The 22,194-nt window shown below is 39.7% G+C and overlaps 1 long non-coding RNA gene across 1 annotated transcript; it reads left to right on the top strand.

Moving 5' to 3' along the window:
* The first annotated feature begins 858 nt into the window (after positions 1-858).
* Positions 859-20,907, top strand: LOC117047289. Its single transcript, XR_004426671.1, has 3 exons — positions 859-1,027; positions 3,024-3,184; positions 20,693-20,907. It is a non-coding gene; the product is annotated as an uncharacterized LOC117047289 (long non-coding RNA).
* The last annotated feature ends 1,287 nt before the right edge of the window (positions 20,908-22,194 follow it).

Genomic DNA, 22,194 nt, shown 5'->3' with positions numbered 1-22,194 from the left:
GCATTTTAAATAAAAGGACAGGTTCCAATTCTGTAAAAACACGCTGATTCCTGGACCATCCGCGGGCAGCCTTTAGAAGGTGATTGGGCCACATCCGGCCCCCGGGTCTTAGTTTGGGGACCCCTGCTCTTAAGTCCAAGAATTATAAAATACTTTGTGTTTATTTGATTCCTATTCAAGAGAATTACTTTATATATAGTCAATATAGGCACAGAGTTAATTTTTTTTAACATTTTCTAATGGTGGTGTGCCTCGTGATTTTTTTCATGAAACAAGTGTGCCTTTGCCCAAAAAAGGTTGAAAAACACTGCTATATCTAATGGCATTCATTGCATCTGGCTAAAGCTTATGGAGAGATGGTAGCAAGTGGGGCCCACTCTGTCAGCTTGGCTGAGAGACCGCCTATTGCTTTGCTCTTTGTCTTCCTGCTCTGGAAGTGAGATTGAAGCTGATCACCAACAGAACAAGCACGTACCTTTAAGAACCAGTGCATAGTTTTCCTTGTTTTCTTGTGCCCACCTCATCAATTTTTTTTGTTTTGTATTGTGTTTCTTATCTTGGACACCTATGTGTAAGGACTGTCTTGTTGTTGTTTTTTAACCTTTCTACATTGTCTAGGAACTTTAAGTGCATATCGGCATCAAAAATAGGATTATATCCAGCATTAGTGATACTCAGGGTAGACCTGCTGAAATTAATGGGGATGACTTACATCCATGAATTTCATTGAGTCTGCTGTAAGTATCACTAATGTTGGATACAACCTGTAGTAAGGTTAGCACTGAAGTGTGCAGTTCCATTTTGTATTCTTTGTTATACAGTGTTCCTGATTTTCTTTTGCAGATGTTCCCTATCTGAATGAAGAGCTCTCCTTATTCATCTGCTGCAGCTGTGAACACATAGCCTGATTTAGAAAATTGGCAACAGCAGTTTAGGAGCTGGAAGAGAGGGTTAGACATAGTTCTTTGTTCCCTCTTCCCCCAAAGAGCTGACTAGTACTCTCACTGAATATCTAAGACCCAGAAAGGTTTGTTGGCACCTTTATCTTGGGGGGTGGGGGCAGCTTTAAATGCTATTCATTCAAATTTAGTAAATGGAACAAGGTACCTGCCTGTCCATATATTGCATGTTCTTTGAGAACTGGAAATTAAAGGTGTTGTAATAAGTTACCACTCAGAAAGATACCCCTTAGAAACAGTATGTTTTTGAAGCTGGTGGAGTATGTATGTATTGCAGCTCAGTGAATTGGGAACTTGATGCCAATTTGCCTGTTTGTTATTTTTGGTGGTCCTGTTATTTGCACTCAATTCCCTTGAACATGCTGGAGTGATTAGCACTGTGGTCAATGTGTTTACAGTTGCTGTTTGCCTGCAATATTGTGTGGTGTGATTTGGATTATTTGTGTTTTTTCCTTCTGGTCTATTCCTATGCTATGAAAGAGTAAGAGTTTTCTCTCTCTTTTCTTTCAAGTGTTTGTAACAGCTACATTGTCCTGATTCTATCTTTCAGGATAGGACACTAATCAATCCACACACATGTGCATGTGTGAACATTCAAATAACTAGAGAATATAATTTCCTTGTTGTCGCTCTGATAAAGTTTTAAGATGTTGTTCTGATCTAATGAAAAGGCTAGTGTCCTTTTCAAACATGCTGCTGGAGTTCAGACTTATCATAGGTTTAGAAGGATATGAAACATCACAGAAGATGCCAGATATACCAACCCTGTAATCTTTACAGTTGTTTGTAATGAAATGACATATGGCATTGCTATTACATTCCCAGTCAGGTATTCTGACCATGTACAGTACCTGAACAGGTACTTAAAGGTAGGTCATTGGCTTCAAAATAGTGACCCGCCTAAGGTTTATGGTAAGCAAGTAGGGAGGTTGGTGTGGGGCAGGCATAGGCAAACTCGACCCTCCAGATGTTTTGGGACTACAATCCCCATCATCCTGGACCACTGATCCTGTTAGCTAGGGATCATGGGAGTTGTAGTCCCAAAACATCTGGAGGGCCGAGTTTGCCTATGTCTGGTATGGGGCATCTCCCTTCCACCTCACACCTCTCCCTCCTGGTAGGCCACAATTATTAGCTCTTCCCCTCCCAGTGAGCTGCTTCTGCTTGGGGCTGACAATAATTAATGATCTTTATGGCATGCCTACCCAGTTTCTTTACATTGAGAATTTTAAAATGTCATGCCAACATTTCAAGGTGTTTGGTTCACCATTTGCTGGGGGGAATAGTATTGACTGAATACACTAGTGGCCAAAATTGTGGAAACCTTTTGGAAAATATGTGTTTCTGAGGTGGGATGCTGCATAACATCCATCTGGTTTAGAATAGTACAATATATTATTAGAAAGATAATTTAATGCTAAATATAATGCAGCATACTATGTTGAATTTATCTTTATTTTATCAACAGTTATAACCAAATAAAAGAAGTTATAAACACAAAACCATGATGAAGGGTATTTCAGAACTTCTCAGTAAGTATTTCTGTTGGTATTTAGTGTGGAAATCTTTTCCCACAATTATAGCCCTACAATGTCATCCCATGGAGTGAACCAAGGATATTAGTTCATCAGGTGTCATAATGTGAAACCAATATTGTATGATTGCTTCTGTCAGGTAATTCACAGTTTGTTGCATTATATTCAGCATTAATTTATCTTTCTAATGGTATATAATTTTATGATATTATTTTATGGTATTGTTTTATTTTATTTTATTTTATGGTATTGGTTTTTTTTTAAGACTGATGCTAATGAGCCATCAAACCTTAGAAATACAACTTTTCCTAAAGGTTCACGCAATGTTGGCCACTAATTTAGCTTCACTAGATAAAGAACCAGTTTTGCATTGGATATTGGCTAGGTGTTTCTTGAAGCAGCTCTCTGTTCTTCTGCTTAACTTTTCTGTTGTAAAGTTAATGAATTGTGAAAATATGCTTCATCCGTTTTTTCTTATTCCTTATCTTTAATATTCTTATTCTCTTCTGATCTCTTGGGATGCCTGTAGGGGAGCCCAAAATAACTGCAGCAAGAAAACTGGAGTCAATCATCAGCAGAAGAGCCAGGAAAATTTGGGTCACCAGCTGATCAGTGATAATGGCATGATTGTGAAAGAGAATGGAAAATACCATTACCACAATGAGCAGTGCTTGGATTGCAGAGAATTAGGTGAGGGTTCCACCAACTATTTATTTTGCATTTCTTGCTTGAACCTCAGCTCTTTTCCAGAATATTAAATGAAACAATAGTTACAGCTGTAGCCCTTATGAAAGAGTTATCTGGAAAAAGTTTACGGATGTTCCCAGGTAACAATTTTGTTTGCTTATTTCAAGAGTTTGGGCATGCCACTAAGAGTTCTCTTGGGCTGAAAAGTAGGATTTTAAATACTTTAAATTATGAATGGGGGACCATTCTCTCCCTGAACCCTGAACTCCTTTGGAGGGAAGTGTTTGGGGATGTCATACTGGTATGTTAACTCACTTGGCTTCTCTACAGTGCACTGAATAAGTGAGTTGGCCATGGAGGAAGAGAATGATTTCTTACTCCTTGGCAAGCTATATCAGAGTTTTCTATGCCTGCTTCACCACCTCAATCACCTTCCATACCAACCAAGGGGGAAAGTAAAGGCACTACCTCTACAACCAGGACAGACGCTATTCAGGCTGGCAAAGCAGAGGACTTCATACTTTCTTTGCTAGCCCGATCAACTTCTCTCCTGGCAGAAGAAGTGTCTTTACGTTCTCTGCTGCCAATATGGAATCAGATCAGGCAAGTGAAGCAGGGAGTGTGTGCTCTCCTTTGCCAGCATGCTGTACCCAATTCCAACATCCCAATTCCAAGACACTTGAGGAGAGGGTGGTGCAGAGTTCATGGGGAATGCAGATTGGGGAGAGTCAAGTGAGCTGCATTAAGAGGTTTGGCAGTATTAAGAAGTGGGTGGACTGACATAGCAGACAACACAGTGATTCTCCAAGCAGCTCTCTTTATTCTCAGGCTGGAACAGAAACTGAACTGAAAGCTCAGCCAGCCTGCTTATATAGTACTCAGTAACATGCAACAGTAACAACTCTCTTTAGCTACCCAATCCATGAACGGCACTCTCAATCCTCCATTTGCATGTTGTGGACCTGAGTGAGAACTGCAGCCATGGTGGGCAGAGTGAAACTATATACACAACACCACTAGTGGCCTAGGGTGAGAACTTCAATACATAACAGGCAGGTTTCATTCAGCTCATGGGCTAGAGGTTCTCCACCCCTACTTTAAATAATAAACAAACAAAACTGTACTGTTCTTCTATTGCAACACACAGTTCAGGGTATTTCAGTACTGTAAAATGAATATCCATGAGCCAGAATCTCAACTCACTTGAAAGGTAATATGACAGGGCATGCTGGTGCACAATGGACAGAATGAGAAATTCTGCCATGTTACCACATTCCAAAGGGGGAGGAAGGGAAGTTTGACCGGGAGAAATAAGATGACATTTGTGTAACGCTCTGGATGAGTTATGGGAATGAGTGAACAGACACTATTATGAAAAATACAATAACTGAGAGACAGGCTTCATCTGAAGAGCAAGGATTTGCTGTGCACAAGGAAAGGCTACATTATAATACAAGGTGGTATTAAACCGCAGGAAATGAGAGGCAGCATATTAATGGATAGGATAAAGGGTATTAAAGCAATGAGATGAAGAGCTGTGGTACCTGAAAAGATGCACATCAGAAGATATTGGTATTTGGGCCATTAAGGATCAACAGTTCTTTTACAGGCGCAATAAAATATGAGTGATTTGAGTTAAGTATTACACTAAAACAGACCATAAATCTCTCCCCCTGCTGACATGTGAAGGTGTTAGACATGGATGAAAGAAGTGTCAGAAGCTCCCCAGGTAAGTAGGCTTCGCTCCGTATTATGTGCTGTTGGCGTTTAAACAATAAAGCAGCAAAGAGGAAAGGGAGAAGATAATTTTTTTAAAGTACTGAAGCAAAAAAAGGTTCTCTATGGAAACATGATTTTAATTCAGTACTATAAAACTGGATTTACTCTCATTGTTTTCATACTTTCATTACAAGATGCATCAACTTTCACAGTAAGAACTTTTAAAAGCTGCCTCTGGGAAAGTTTATTTGAAGTGGGGGGCGGGGATAAATAACTAACATAAGTAAATGTAAAGAACCTGGTGAAATTAAGAAGTGTTTGGAAACTTCAAACATGTAAGAGGAAAAATTCAGCTGCTAAAGTCTTGGCAGGAGCTGCTGATTTGAAGCACTTGACTGCTCTTTCATAGTCACTCTACTGGCTACTGATCCATTTCCAGTCTCAATTCAAAATGCTAGTTATTATATTTAAAGCTTTAAAAGACTTGGATTAGAATTAAGTAAAGGACCGTCTTCCTATACATTCTTGCCCATCCACTAAGGTCAACTGGAGAGACCATTTGAGATGTAGTTGGCATGAATGGCTTGAGACTAGCTTACCTGAAAGACTGCTTTCCTCTGTATAATCTCGCCCAGGAATTTAGAACTTCCAGAGATGGCGTTCTTGCTGTACAGGTACTCATAAGATGGCAAGATTTAATTGTAGGGTGTCCATGTGACTTATTTACAGAGGATATTCCTCTGTTTTGAAGGGTTGTAAGAAGACTGTTTGAAGGTGTGTTCTTTTTGAAGGCTGTCAGGTCCACGTCTGGTTTAAAAATAAGGTACAATTAAAAAGGTTGACCAGGAGCCTTGAAATTGCCAGTCAACAGTTAGCAGTACATGGTCAACAAACTGAGCAGGCACATAAGACATCTGATTAGTTGTCCCCACTATGATGAGATGTATTGTATTTCTATTCTAATTATAGCAATTATTTCTAAACTTCTATCTATACAAATAAATTAACACATGCAAATATAATAGAGACTGGTTTCTGTTTTGCCTTCTTTTCTGGTGGTACAGATCTTCTTTCTTGGCAATGCATAACTGGCCCCCAAGCAACAATGCCTTTTCTGTGGTGGCTCCCCACGTCTGAAACTGTCCACCAGGACTTGATCTTATAGGTGCAAAACTATGCTCAGAAACTGATTCTAAAAGATTGATGGGATGCACAATGTCCAATGTATACTGTATTATGCACCAGTCCTTACTTTCACTTGAATGTGATTAGGAGTGCTGCACAGAGTGGTAATTCCAAATTGATTAATCCAGATTCATTCATTGGGGCTAATCTGAGATACACAGTCTGTGCACTTTACCCAACGTATGCCTTCCTTAACCCCAATTTGCTTCAGGGTATATTGTATATACAGCACCAGAAGCCCCCAAGACAACTTACCACCTTGATGTATGGGCTTCTCTCTGGCAGAATTGATTAACGAGCCTCTGACAAGTATACCCTTTGGGCTCAAAGTAGGGTTTTCAATCTTACCTTCCTGTTTTGATCTGATTTCAGAATTTGTGTGCTCTAACCTAATCATCAAGATTTGTTTTTACGAACCACAATAAATCATTCCTACTTCCAATCCATCAATGCAATGAATGTGAACATGGGTTACTCTCTAATTCTTTTTAAACCCTGAAGGTTTCATATAAATCTTTTGGGGAGCCTTCTTGTAAATTGGATGGAATGCCAGCAGATGGGCAAAGAAAACACTTTAAACTTGTAGATTGCAGTCAAGATTTCAAAAAACACATTAAAAATATATAGAGAACAACCTCATTCACACAAATGGCCTATGTGATATCCAGTATGCATGAATAATCAGTTGCTTGAATATATTTATGTGGTGTACACCTGAAGTTACACAAGACCCATAATGAATTCAGGTAAAATGCCATTCTGATTCATCAATGTTTTGGCCATGCAGATTCTACTTCTGTTTTTCCTCGGGGGTATAGGACATTTCTAAAGTTCTTGATCAGAGGAATCCAACAGAGGAATCCAAACCCCCTTTGCGCTGGGCTGGGGTTCTGTGTTGGACAAAGGTCTCCCTCCACCCAGTCTGCATCAGTTCTGATGGCCTCCTGCCCAGTGCCAGTGGAGGGAGGCCAGTGGCATGGAGTTCCTGCTTCTACCTGCCAAATGTCCTGTTGAGCAGAAGTGCTACTGGAAGAATCTTTGCCAGTGGCAGGCACTGGCAAGTGCTAGAGGAAAACTTTTCAGGGGAATGACTGGGCTGAGTTGGTCATACTGCCATAATGTGATGACTTCAGACTTGTTCCCCATGGCAGGGCTGTGGATGCAGTGCATTCCCTGCCACTCTTGGGTTGAGGTTAGGATTGCTCCCTTGGTTGTTTGAATGTCTGTCCCATTGAAATCATCAGATTAAAATTGACGGGAATGCAGTTTAACTTCTTTTACTAATATACCTGTAGTAGAGTTGCCATATTTTGAAGAGCAAAAAGGAGGACACATTTGCCGATTTCTACTTTTACCGGATCGCTATGACTACTCTCATTTTAAATACCCATAAAAAAGTGTCTTGGGAAAAGTGGACATATGGCAACCCTATTAGAACACATGCTCCTGAAAAGGATGGCTGCTTCATGATATGGTAGGGATTTTTTTTTTACTATTCAGACAAAAGTTGCAGCAGGTAGCAGTTCTTACTTTGATGTTTAAGCGTCACTAAGCAGAATACTGATACCCATATGAAGCCAGAATCGTCGTCACCATATATGTAGTGAATTCAAATGCTGAATTAAAACAGTTACCGGTATATAACAAATAAAAAATAAAAAAATGCTGAGCATCTGTTGGGGAGGAGAAAAACAGAAAAACTGGCTGTGGTAGGGAGGAGGAATGGAATGGAGGTCACGGAAATGCATAGCTGACTGGCTGGCTAAAATACTGAACGGAAGCATATATCACTACAGTATTTGTTGCATGCCCCCACTTGTGAATAGTGAATAAAAAGGTAAAGGGACCCCTGACCGTTAGGTCCAGTCGCGGACGACTAGTGATTAGTGACTAGCTAAAACAGAATGTTTCTGATAAGATCCACAAGCAAAAATAAGACTTTGCCAAGTGTTGTATTAAATACCCCCAGAGCAATGTGCACATGAGAATCTATATATAGAAATTATACTTCCAAAAATGGTTTCCCTGGGCCTTGAGGACGTAATTCATCCCAGCCTGTTCTACTAACACCTCTTGCAATAAAAATAGTTGTTCTTCTAGATGTCCTTCAGCATTTTATTGAACCAGGTCATCAGAGCATGGTTCACTTCAAATCAATGCTTAATGAAGCATAAGCTGTATTAATAGCAGCTATTAAATCTGAAGGAGTTGATAGGAATTTGGATTCAACGTATCAAGTAAAACAGTAGTTCTATGAACTATGAGTGACAAATTTCCAGTTTGTGACGCACTTGAGGGATTTCAGTGTGCCTTTGCTCGTGCATCACAACCTGAATTGAACCAAGTATTTGTACAAGAAGTTCCCTTTAGAATAGAGAGAGGTCACTCCTAAATGTTGGTTAAAAAATGATGTTAGTTAACAAGGTAAAAAAGAAGTAGCAGCAGTGTGGACAGTGAATAAAATAAAATATTTCCTCTGACCCACTTGAGGACACTGCAGTCCTGCTGCTAGTACTAATGCAAAAGGAGACTGTCTTCCTCAACAAAGTTCACACCCCCTGCCCTTGGTCTTGAGCACAGCAGGTAGGAAGGTTGTTATTAGAGTGGTCCGATTACACATTGCCAAAAAAGATGCACTGCATCACTCCAAAAGAGGACACAGGTTTGCATAAAGCTTGCCAATGTTAATTTCTGTTTATAGAAGCAAAATTGAAAGTAATTACTGGAATTGAAATAGAAATACGTCTGACCATAAGGGGCAAGATTGATCAAGCAACTTGTGTCCTTGCTCAGTCTGTTTGTCAAGGTGCTCACAGTTGATGGGCAACTTTAAAGGCACTGTTCTCCCTTCTTACGGTTTTTGTTTAAACTGAACTCCTTCAAATAGAGGACAGCTGCAAGTCCTCTGTAACATAGAATACATGACCAGCCTATTTGTTATCTGGCTATTTGTAACATTATATGTAGAGATCAGATTGGTCAAGGAAAGGTAACAGCCCATGTTACCAGCTCCTGAGACTTTCCCTATTGTAAGTTAGTATTTTGCCCTCTGTTTTCACTAGAAATTACACACCAAAATGCCCATTTTGTTGATCTTGAAAGAGTCTTCTGTTCCAAGAATTCCAGGCTGTGCTACTCACAAATTTTGCAGCATTGACTGGCACTGAAACTACTTTAATAGCACCTTAGAAACCAACTAAGTTTGTCATTGGTGGGAGCTTTCGCGTGCATGCATACTTCTTCAGATACCAAGTGTGCATGCACACGAAAGCTCATACCAATGACAAAATTCAACATTGATTAAGACTCCTAAACGTTTGAAGCATGGGAAGTCGTATAAAAATTAATAATTCAGCAGTTTATTTGGACTTATTTGGATTTTTTGATATTCATGTGTAAAATTGGAATATTTGATGTGATTATTATAATTGGAAAACTTAATAAATATAATTGGCCAAAAAAGAAAAGAAAAGAAAGCTCATACCAATGACAAACTTAGTTGGTCTGTAAGGTGCTACTAGAAGGAATTATTTTATTTTGTTTCAACTACGGCAGACCAACACGGCTACCTACCTGTTACTTTAATAGCATTAAGTATTGTTGTGCTGCTGCTAAGGTTTGCCTTTCTTTGCTCTTTTTCTAATATGAAGTAGTTATGTAATAGTGAAACCTGATACAATTTCCAGCCAAAGAGCCCAACACAGCCCGTTAAATTTGTTCTTTCAATTTTCTCAAGCTATCGCCAAAATTTGCAGAATATAACCAGAATTAGGAGCAGATGATTATCTACTTAGTAAGGCAGCTTGGTAAGGTATTAACACAGTCTCTTGAAGCATTTACAGACTGTTAATTTCATAAATATTCTAGAATATGACAGTAATGCCCTTGTCATTGCAGGTATTAACTTTGCTTAATGGCAGTTACGGGATTTATTGAATCTGTTGCAACAATTGGGAAGTTTTTACTAAGGAAAATTAAAACTTTTTTTCAATACCATTCTGGATTAATAGATAGAAGTCATTTTTCTATATATTTTCTTCTGTCTATGTGTAAACATGGCGTTTTAAATAGACTCTTAGCTACAGCATGCTTTTTAAAGAATGCAAATATCATATTAAAGCAGATAATAGATCATTTGTTCCAGATGATACATGACTTATCTTCATGGTTATGTGAGATATGGAGAAGGAAGTACATCATATGTTGGAAGGCCTGGTGTTGTTACAATTGTACTACTACAACTAACTTGGCTAGGATCATGGAAATACATGGGTCATAGGCTGGATCTAGACACATCAAAGAAACGTTTCAGTTTAAAGCACTGTAAATTTAAACAGGGAAAACAGGTAGAGAAAAATGGGGCTCCATGTCGCCATCTGGTGGCACAATGTTTTATCACACAGACAACACATATAAATCACTTTTTCTTTACCCGCCTAGCTGAGTCCATAGTCGCCCTGTCAGTGGAAGGTCTGTAGAAGGATGTCCACTTGCACAATGGGACTTTCCCACGTCTTCTGTCTCTTGTCCCCGTGCTTCCCTAATTGGTGGAGTCTTGAGAACCTCCTAAACAGCATGAGGAAGGAGTAGTGGGGGTATTGTTCCATTTTGTAAGCTGATATACTTACACAGATGGAATGTGTACAGGTAGAAGAGCATGATGTTGAATTCCATTGTGCGTGCGTGCATGATCAAAGGCACTATCATCTTCTTTATTATTACTTCATGTTCCCCAGGACTGAGTCTCAGGTCAAATAAAGACTTGTTGTTGTTGTTGTTGTTGTTTAGTCGTTTAGTCGTGTCCGACTCTTCGTGACCCCATGGACCAGAGCATGCCAGGCACTCCTGTCTTCCACTGCCTTCCGCAGTGACTAGATGACAGCAAAGACGGTACAGCACATTTAGTATTACGTGTTCCCAACACCTTCACGAGTTAGTTTGTTACTTCCTGACATATTTCACTTTTACTAAATCGTATACACTGCTACTTCCTCATTGGTTGATGAACTTGTCTATGTTGGAAGTGCAGTTGCCTTCCATCTGTTAAAGCATTTGTTCCTTCAGTCAAAAGTACCACTTACATCTCAAAATATTCAATAAAACAAGGTGTGTTTGTGGGGGGGGGGACAGAAAGGAGTTTCTCTCTTGATCTCTCTCCCTAGCCATTTCACATGCTACCCACACCAAGCATGCAGTAACTATTGCCTCACACTCAGTATCATACATTTCATCTCTCATTCATGAACACACGCACACCTAAATCTGTTATCATTCCTCCTCTAGCCACATATGACCATGTTTTTAAATGAAGGGGACCATTTTCCTTTGGTCTGATTCAACTTACTGATTGGGGGTCGTCTTATACATGGGTAGTGCAGGGCGATTGTTGGCAGCCGTGAGTTGGAGATATACAGTGGCGATTGGGTGGGTGATTGGTTTATGAGGCAAGGGGCTGGCTGGGATTGGCTGTTGTTGTGGCAATTGTGCAGGCGATTTGTGGTTTCTGGATGTGATTGGGCAGACGATTGGTGTCTTCTGCGAGGCGTTCACTTGTCAGCTGCGGGCGGTCAGGTGGGTGAGCAATTGTCGGCATTCCCCTCCCCCCAAGAAAGCTCAACAACACTGGGCAATCTCACCCCCCCCCCAAAAAAAGCTTAACAACTCTGGGCAATCTCCCATTTTCTTCATTTGGAGTCCCAAAAAATAGTGGTTGTGTTATACATGGGGACATGTTATACACTGAAAAATATGGTACTTATGAAAGGAAATGTGAGTGGCAATCCCATACAGGGAAGACAAAGAAAACCGAACATAACCATTTATGTGAAATCCTAAAATCATATTTATTGGCCAATTCACAGAAAGTGCCAGAGTGATCACGAAAAAAATATGGTTTTCTTTTTTTAAAATATACATATACAGGCCAAGTTATTAAAACACAGGTTGGTTTTCCATAAGCGTTTGACAAATCATGTGGTAAAAACCAGAATCTTTTACAATCTGAAATTCAGAATTTATTGTTCAAAGTGACAAAGATTTACATCACAAAGTTGCGGGTAGGAATGGCAAGGGCATAAAGAAACTTTATCTACATAAATTTAATTTTTCAATCGTAATTTATTAAGTGATCATTTCTAACTGTACATTTTGTTAAAGAATTTTCTTAAAAAATAACAATAAGCTGCAGATCTATACTACAGTCATCTTCAAAAAAAAAAAGCATTCATATTCCCCATCTGAATTGCATATACTCATTGAACTCCTTTTCCTGCATATATTATATAGATCCACCCTTTTAAAATTTCATTTAACACTTGCAACAAGATGCTTCCAGATGTTGTTTGATTGCCTCTCATGTACAACAATATATTTAAGTGTAATGAACAAATTAATGCAGAAGAGAATGATTTTCAGACACATAAATGGGCTCAAACCAACGATAGACGCAAGATTCGTTTGTATCACATTTGTTTTTTCTCTAACGGTGACCAGGGTTGTTCAGTAATTAAATTGGCAAAGGGTATCAAACCTTCAGAAACTGAAAAAAGAATGCCAAATGCTAGAATTATTGCTAATCAATATGAAGTAATGGGCCACTGTGGAAGCAAATCTTACAAATTAAAACTTTTATGGGAAAAACTACTACATGCTGCATTCTCCAACCTGGCAAACTAACACTTTTACTGTCTAGTTAGTATGAAATACAGTGAAATGAAGGTGTTATGACCACTTCCCACATTCCTGCATTTCAATGTGGAGACTTGTGGAAAATCTTGGCTGCTGATTGGTCAATGCACTAAATCATAACAGGTTGGAATCAGAGGGGCCCTTCCACAAGGGGAAGGCTTTTTCACATTAAGAAGGGCCTTTTCTGGCACATACAAGATCCTTGTATGAGAAAAGTGATATCCAGAGGTGTGCTTCCTTTTGTGGAAGGCACTGGAAAAGTTTCCTGCACTACATGTACCACAGTGTCTTGAAATGCTCGATTGCAGAAGAGCCGCACAAAATCACACTATGTCTTCTGCTTCCTCTGCATGGCAATTCATGGAACAGCACCACTGCCAGAATTTGTTCTGCTAGCCTTTCTCTAGAACCAACCCACACTTTTCTGTTCACAAAAAAACAGCAAAGGAAAATCGTGGTGCTTGGTTTGGTTATTTAGTTAGCCAGTATCTTCCATGAAGCTCAATAAAGCATGCATAGGGCAGTCTCTCATCCAGGTATTGATCAGACTTACTTAGCTTTAATATGGTAGCTCAGTCATGGGCCTTCTAGACTTGGAGTGGGGAACCTCTGGCACATGGGCCAATCTTCGCCTATCCCCCCCCCCAAGTGTACGTGTGGCATCTAAATCAGTATACAAGGCTGTTTTCCCCAAATGGGGAAATGTGACACCCTGTGAAGGATATGAAGGTGGGGTTAAACCTCTTTCCTCAGCAGGGAACCAGGGTAGCAGCCAAACTGAGCAGGGTGGAAATTACCGTAAATCCTGCTTAGTTCAGCAGGATTCCATGCAACACCCTTCCCGATTGCCTCAAATCACCTGCTAAAATAGAGGTTCCCCTCCGTGTTTTAGCAGAGGGTTCCATGCAAACCTGCATGGCAACTTCTGCCTAAATGATTACTCCTTCAAGGACCATGACCTAGCATCCCTTATCCTACTCACTTAAATATTTCTTCACTTGCATTCTTCACTTGCTTTCTAGACAGCATTTTTGGGCACCCCATTCTTATCAAACATCCCATTTTTATACACTATTTACACACCCATATCTTTTGTTGAGGAAAAACATGCCTGCTGAGATAAAAGAATCTTAAAACTGTGATAACGAAAGTATTCTGCTTATCCCAGTTGTGTATTGACTTGTCAGCTGGAATCCACAATCCAATTGTTTGCTACTATGGACAGCTTTTAGGAGTTGGATACAATAGAAATATACAAGTACTTGCCTTTTTTGTCCTATCCTCATATCCTTTCTTTCCTTCAGTTTTACACTTTCCCCCTTACCCCTTTATGTTGTGTTCTTAGTAATGAATTGTGGCTTTCTTTACTTTTTCAACAGGAACCCCATCTATTTTGCATTGTTGTTGTATGCTCACAATAACAATACACTGCGACCTTGACTTCATTAATTTCAATCCAGTTTATGTGCAACTGCTGCTTAGGCAGTTTGCAGATCACAACATTTTCTACTGTGAACAATGAACATTAATCAGCTAGGAATAAAGCATGGAGGCCAGAATACAAAGTAATTCTGTAAGGAAATGAACTCCAGACCTTGATATGCGGAGGCTTCAAAATGCCCATCCAAGCAGCCACGGTAACATGTCTTCTCCCTAGTGTCATGGCAAAGCTAGGCACAGAACTACAGAAGGGTATCCAGCTACCTGGTGTCCAAACTAGCCATCTTACGCACATTACTTCTGTTTGGCAGAAGGTGCTAGAACTATTAGGAACATTACAGAAGCATACTGTCTTGGGAGTGGGACTTCTTCTCTGCCAGAACACACAGTTCCAGGATCTCTCAGGTGGGCGCCATCACGGGCCACTTCCTGACAATGATAGTGCTGCTTGTTTACAACAACCACAGGCTCCAAGTAGCCGGTGCAGCAGCAGCAACAGCAGTGGGTTGTGGCTGGGGCACTCCAGCTGGCTCCAACCTTCAAGGCTTACCTCTCTGAAGCCAGAAGATGGAGGTGGAGGTGGCTGGCTGCTGCCATGGCCGGATGCAACATGGAGGAGCTGTGATGCATGGCAAGGCCTTGCGTGGTGAGTCCCCCCCCCCCCACAGAAATGAGGATTTCAAGCTGCAGCCTGGCTGGGAGTGTACATGTGCATCTTTCTCCCTGTTAATGAGCGAAGGCGCTGAGGGGGGAAAACAATCTGCACCTCCCTATAAGATGGTGTAGCCCAGCATTTTGCCACGTGATTTTGTTTTCAAGATGGCATCAACATCAGTATCTGGGCTGGCAACTGAGGCGGTGAGTTCCAGCATTTTTTTTACTAGAAAAAAGCACTTATTGGGAGTAGTTGCACCACTTACTGGTTTGTCACTTAACACACACAGGCAATGCCCCAGAAGCTAGAAAAGTCCTGGATAGATCAGGAGCAAAGAGGTCATCTCATGTTTTTCTATCACATCAGTTGTTGGACCCATTGTAAACAGTATGGGCCAGTCAATGTATAACCCAGCATAGGGCATCTCTTCCCATATTGGCTGTAAATGATAGGGCTCAATTGCACGTTGAATATGTGTATGTTTGTGTGTGTGTCTCCTTGCTCTTTGTACTTTTTCTGAAAAACGGTGTTTATACTGTTATACAGTTTAATCACTAGGTAGCACTGCTCTTGTTTGAGAAAGACAATGAGCTTCTTGTTCACTGTGTCTCCTAAGCCTTCTACAACACTACGTGACATCATTTCCAATACAAAACGATGTGCTGCCATACCTAAGAAGTGATGTACATGTTTGGTAAAGCTTCTGTAAGAAAATAATTTAGTAGGGGCTGCAATAATGATGAGACAAGAATGCATGGATTGAAAACAATTTAGATATTTGCAGAAGCAATAGAAACAACAAGAAGAATGTGAAAAGTTTTAACAATACGAGACTATGCTTACTCCCAGGTAAGTAGGTACAGGATTGCAGCCTAAATGATAATGAAGAACTGTTACTATTTAACAACACAGAGAGATGCAGATATTAGGACAACCAATATGCAGGTAGTCTACTGAAAGTTAAACAGAACGTTAAAAGCATATTTATGATGTACTCTACTAGTTTATCATGTTGAATATTATTCCATCTGAGGCAGTGTAAGCTTAATCCTGAGAACAGTAGAAGCAAGTCTTACAAGTTATACTACTATGTTTATCACTAAAAAAGTGATAGAACAGATCGATGGAGTATACATTGTGTGCATAAGGATGCATGTGGAAGATCTCAGCATTTGTGAATCCAGCATTACTGTTGGATGAACTATTTTACCATTACTCTTACCACGTAGTAGCTGATTCTGAATACAAAACCAGCTTGAGTTTGTGGTATTACTTTATTGTTCAAAGGACAAATATGGCCTACAGCCCACAATCCAATTACTCCTGTGTAGCTCTAACAAAATGAAGAACTGTTATGGAGTGAATTGGTTGCGGATGCCATAGTTAGATATGACTTTGTCTGAATAGCTGTTATTCTATAAAACAGAACATATCAATATGTCTCCATAGCTAAACTAGCTGCATAGTTTTAGAACTATATATATATATATATTACCTTTGGAATAGATTACTTCTGCTTTTAAAAAAAAATGTTATTCTGCTTGTGGTGATTTTAGGCAGGAAATTGAACTGATTGATAGTCAATGTTTCTAACATTTTTAATCAATTTTAAATATTTAAATATTTAACAGTATATTATTTGAACTGGGTGTGAACAGCCCAAATGACTTTGTTGACTGTGTGGTCAACAAATGTTATAAATAAATAAATAACAAATGAGAAAGAATGTTTTTGATTTAGATCAATACCATTTCAAAAACAAGATACAAAATTAAATGATCAGATAGAAACATGGTCTAATTCCTAGTCAAGTAGAAACAAAAGCATTTTGAGGCAGCCTGAAAAAAACATACTCCCACTTCTTAAGCTGATTCCACTTTGAATTAATGAATGCTTGCAAACCTAGATTAATTGACCCTATTAAAGAGCCATGTGGTTCAGATGCTAAAACCTTTGGGAAGATTTCATTAAAGTCCTGTGAAATTTTATACCAAAGGAATGAAGTTGAAATATCCCTCTATTTGTTCTCATAATAAAATATCTAATAACTATGTCTATATTAACATCTATTGAACATTTGTCCATTTGAAGTAATGCACATAGACCATTTCAGAGAACAGACAAGAACCAACATGAAAATATCTTTTCTTCATTTTCCTCTTCCCTCCCTGTTCCATTTCCCTTGTGTGTTTTTAGCTGGTACGCCTATGGGTAGGGGCTTGTTTTAATGGAGTGCATGGAAGCTGCTGTCACGGCAACTCTTGCCTTTGATGTTGCTGTGAGTAACGGCTGGCTCAAGCCTTGAGCTTTAAAAGCTTTTTATTAGACATTGCTAATTACAGAGTGATAAACCATGACTGCTCTCCGAGCTAACAAACTTCCGGACTGCTATCTTCGCGCGCTTTCCAACAGAGGAAGCTACGGGTCGCCCTAAAATGACGTCTGAACCTCTTTCTCCCCCTCTGTTCCCTCCCCTGTCTGCTACTGACAGCGTAAGTGCTTTCTCTTTCTTCCTGAGACGTCTGCAGAGGGGGGCTGGGTGACGTGGACGTATCTGTCGTGATTATCGGTAATTGCTCTCTATATGTACCCTCCTCCCCCTGGCTGGCTGACTCCCAACTTTCTCTCCCTGCTCTTTCCTCTATGCTATCCCCTCTCTCTTCCCGAGCCATGCTTGGCTCCCTGACAGCTGCTCTGGGGGCCTTTTCAGATGATCAGCAGGGATACAAATGATGGTGATGGTGATTAATTTTCTGGAATAATATTAGTCTATTCTAAACTGCATCACCTCCATCAATTTAACACTTCCCATTGCAGTTTATTATCAAGTCAATAACTTGCACGTAACCAAAAATATCAAGCACAAATGGTTGCACTGTTATAGAATCTGTGCAGTTGGAAGGGACCCTGAGGGTCATCTAGTCTAACCCCCTGCAATGCAGGAATCTCAACTAAAGCATTAATGGCAGAGAACTATCCAACTTCTGCTGAAAAGTTGACTCACGGGAGTCTGTTCTACTCTTACTTCCAAAAAGTTCTTCCTGATGTTTAGTCGAAATCTCTTTTCTTGCAACTTGGATTCATTAGTTTGGGTCCTAGCCTCTAGAGCAGTAGAAAACAAACTTGTTCCATCTTCCATGGGACAGCCCTCTCCTCCCTGTCTCCACTTTACCTGGCTAAACATCTCTAGACCCCTCAACTGTTCCTCATAAGGCTTGATTTCCAGACCCTTCATCATCTTGGTCACCCTCCTCTGCACACATTCCAAACTTGACATTTGTTACTCTGATTGTTCAGACTCCCTTCTATTCTACCTGCTGTCACACCAGTCAACGTTCAATAAACTTACCGGTACTTTCTCTTTAAACCATTGCCCAATTAATCTTGGGTCTTGCCGATTCTTCAAAAATACCAGTGTTTACGGTAGATTAAAATAATGCATGGGCCTGTCTTTTAACATTGCTCAGAAATGACAGATTATGGCAGGCAGATCAATTTAAAATTGTCACTCTGTTTCCATTATTAAAAGATATTGCCTGGCTTCCTGTATATTTCTGGGCACTATTAAGAGTACTGGCACCTTCTCCCCTCTGATATATATGATCTTCAGGGGATCTACTTTGGGTGCTTCCATTTCAAAATATAAGGAGGTGAAATGTATTGGGAAGACCTGCTCTGTAGTGGTGTTTATGGAACATACTTGCATGGTGTAACATTAAAACTGTTTAATTTGTCTGCAGTTTTAATAGCTTAGCTGGAAGGGGACTAATGCTTCTATTATTGTTTTCAAGTGTCTATGTTTCTCTTTAATGTCATTGTTGAAGAATGCTATGAATTTTTTCATTTCATTATGATTGTAAGCCACCTTGGAGTCTAGACAGCATGCCAATATTTCAAATACAGTGGTACCTCTGGTTACGTACTTAAATCGTTCTGGAGGTCCGTTATTAACCTGAAACTGTTCTTAACCTGAAGCCGCACTTTAGCTAATGAGACCTCCTGCTGCCGCTGTGCCACCAGAGCACAATTTCTGTTCTTATCCTGAAGCAAAGTTCTTAACCTGAAGCATTATTTCTGGGTTAGCAGAGCATGTAACCTGAAGCGTATGTAACCTGAAGTATATGCAACCTGAGGTACCACTGTAAAATAAAATACTAATAAAAGCTGTCACTTACCACTTGAAATAATTATAAGGGGAAGTCTCTGCCAAGGTTACTTAAAATGTTTGTACAATGAGCCAAGAATATGATCATCACACATTATTGTGTTAAGCTACAAGCAGGGCTACAAGAGCACTTTAAGACTATGGCTTAATTTGCTCCCACAATTGACTGGCAGTTCAAAGCTTCTTATATTAATCTGGACATCTGTTCTGCTGTGGCTATTTTTCTATCACACTCATATTTTACTTCTTTGTGCATTGCTTTGACAGGATGCTGTTCTACAGTGACATCAAAATACTTTAAATAAATAATCTTGGTTCTCTGATGCCCTTTTGTTGACCAAAGGACATCATCCACATGAAGGTATGAGCAGGCTTGAGAGAACCCCAGGGCTGTCAGAAAAACAAAACCATTAGGGCGAAAAGTATATTTTTTGGTGGGGAATACCTCAAAACAGCCCAGTGAGGATTGGGTAGGGATGGGTGTACGTGCCAATTTCGCTTTCTCATTGTTCCAGTCTTTCTTTCAGTTTTCCACACTGCCACAAAAGTTTGCATTTCTTTTTTGTCCCGCATACTACTGCAATTTTCTCCCAGTGTACCCATTTTTTGTACTCAATTTTACCTAATAGCTACATTTTTGAAAAGCATTTTTGCATGTTATTTAAAAAACCTAATGCATGTCCGTATGTTATTTTCACCAACATGCTTTTTTTTGCACTCTTCACCCCAGTGTATGCATTTTTTTGTGCAAATTACTTGACTAGATAATTGTACAGCAAAATTCAGATAAGTGTTACTTTCAAAAGATGACAGTGTTTTCATTTGCATATTGTTTGGGGAAGAATGAATTAGGTAAGTTTGCCTTCAATTCATATTGTACTGAATTTCTCCCGCATCCCTAGAACTGTTTATTGGGCATCAAATGTTGCCCAATAGTTGAGAGGGAGAAAATGTAAAACAAGAAGAGGGAGTTTTGAGTGAAGTAGCTGGGATCCTGAACAGGGAGCACTCTGCACTGTAACATTATTTTGCAAGTCTCACTTGTCAGACATGAAATTTATGCCATGGGAGAAAAAATATTATACAGCTGGCATCTTTGTCCAAAACCCAGTTAACCTAGCATGCATTGATGAAACCTGATTGGATGGAGAAGGAATGAGTCTCTGTTTCTTAAATCTATTACAGTATCCAGGTTTCACAGCACCAGTCAAGACTTGAGGAGTGAGGAGAGGGTGGCAGCTGTGATTTTAATAGATTTCATGCCCTCACCCATCATGCTTAAGTACCCTATATAACAGACAGCCATGCTTTCTTGGTCTAGGAATGTAGTTTCTTGTTTTTATGCTCTCATTCACAAAACACTATGGCATTTCTTCACAATACTTGGATTAAGCTTACTTTACAGATGTGAGGTTCACATTCCATTCAATATTTTCCCAGCACTCTGCAGCCTCCACAGCTGCCTGGGCTTCCCGATTGAAGTCTGGAAAACCTGTAGGGGTGGCCACTCCTCCCATGCCTGGGAATGTTTGCTTGCCAATTTGGGTTTGCCTTTCCTATTGCTTAAAAACAAACTAAGAAACAAGCTGATTTATTTTAAAATGAAAAGTCTTCACTTGAAAAAAACAACAGCAGTCACTTTGTCATCTTGTGCTTACAGAAAGGCCCAGCTGAGAATACAGTGAGTTCAGTAAACGCCGTCACCCAGGAAGGCTGCACACTGTAGACCACCAGAAAGATGATTGGTAGAATGAAAGAAACGACACTCGCAAACACTCCTTAGCCACCTTAAAAGTAAGGTAAGCACAAAACCTTTTACCTATGAGAATTTCAAAGAATTGTTTAATGTGCTTTTGAATGCAGCATCTTTTTTCATCGACTGGTGGCAAATGTTTTAAAAAATGGGTTGAAGCAACTTTTTGGCACAGCACTTGTAAAGAAGAAGCATTTTACTGCACCTAGTGTTGCCAAAGCATACGGTTGGAGACGAAGAATATAAAACCCTTGCTTTTGGAATATTTAGGAATAAGTGCCATTTCTTAAAACAAAGGGCGCAGAACAATTTCAAACTGCAAAATGCATACTCGTTAAGAACTGTGGCTTTCCTGCATGAAGAGACATTAAGAGCCAAGTAGTAACTGACATAAAATATTACAAAATCAGAACGATGTGCCTTTTCACTCTGCACAAGGGAATTGTGACTAAAATTCTCTCACTTGGGTGGGCAGGCAGTACCAAACAGCACTTAACATTTCATAAGCAGGTTTCCCAGAACTCCTTAATACAAAATAGGGAAAACGATAAACATAAAAATGAACCGGCAACATCTGATGCTTTCCTTTTGGGCAAGATCAATAAGAGTATTCAATATCTCCTGGTTCCTCTTTATTTTCTTTAGTAATTCTGAAATGCATTCCATCTTGTTAAATATCCTTTGCAGAAAATCCAATTATAGTGGACAAAAGAACAGTATTGGGTTTAGATCTGATTATCCATATGTGTATATTTCTCTGACTTTAGAAGGATTTGGATGCAGTTTGCACAGAAAGGAAGCGCAATGAATCTCTGATTCATAGCAAAACGGATAGATAATTTCCTATGCATTCATCTGCTGCCTGACATACTCCTTGGAAAAAGTTATTTAACTACATAAAGTAACTCTGTGATCTGTGTTTAAGGAAAGCTGGTGCACAAATAACGCTTGAAAAAAATATCTTCATTTCCTTAGGGATTCTTTTCAGAAGACAACATATCTCGGTTCTTCTGAAACACATTCACAAAAACACACTATTAATTTTCCTGTAGCTATCTTTAAATTGAACTTCTTTGGTTAGGTGAATATGAAGAACTGAGTCGTGATTACTGTTTCTGACAGCAGTGCTTCAATCTGAGTTATATGAATGTGTGTAATATAATCACAGGAGCCAACTCCTAGGAGCCAAGGTCCCTTCGCTCCCCTCCCCATTAAATATTTGAGGGGGCTGCCCCCCTCAGAGCTGATGGGCATTGCCATTCCAATGGTGTGCGTACACTGCATCATGTGATTGATTATGTGGGGTGGGGCTTACCTGCCCCTCCCAGTATTTTATTCAAGTTGGCACCCCTGAATATAATATGCATATGGTGCAAATGTCAATTATACTAATGGTCTGAATGCAGTAT

The sequence above is a fragment of the Lacerta agilis genome, chromosome 5 (assembly GCF_009819535.1).
Source record: "Lacerta agilis isolate rLacAgi1 chromosome 5, rLacAgi1.pri, whole genome shotgun sequence".
Classification (NCBI taxonomy): domain Eukaryota; kingdom Metazoa; phylum Chordata; class Lepidosauria; order Squamata; family Lacertidae; genus Lacerta; species Lacerta agilis.
This window is presented reverse-complemented; position numbering and strand designations above follow the sequence as displayed.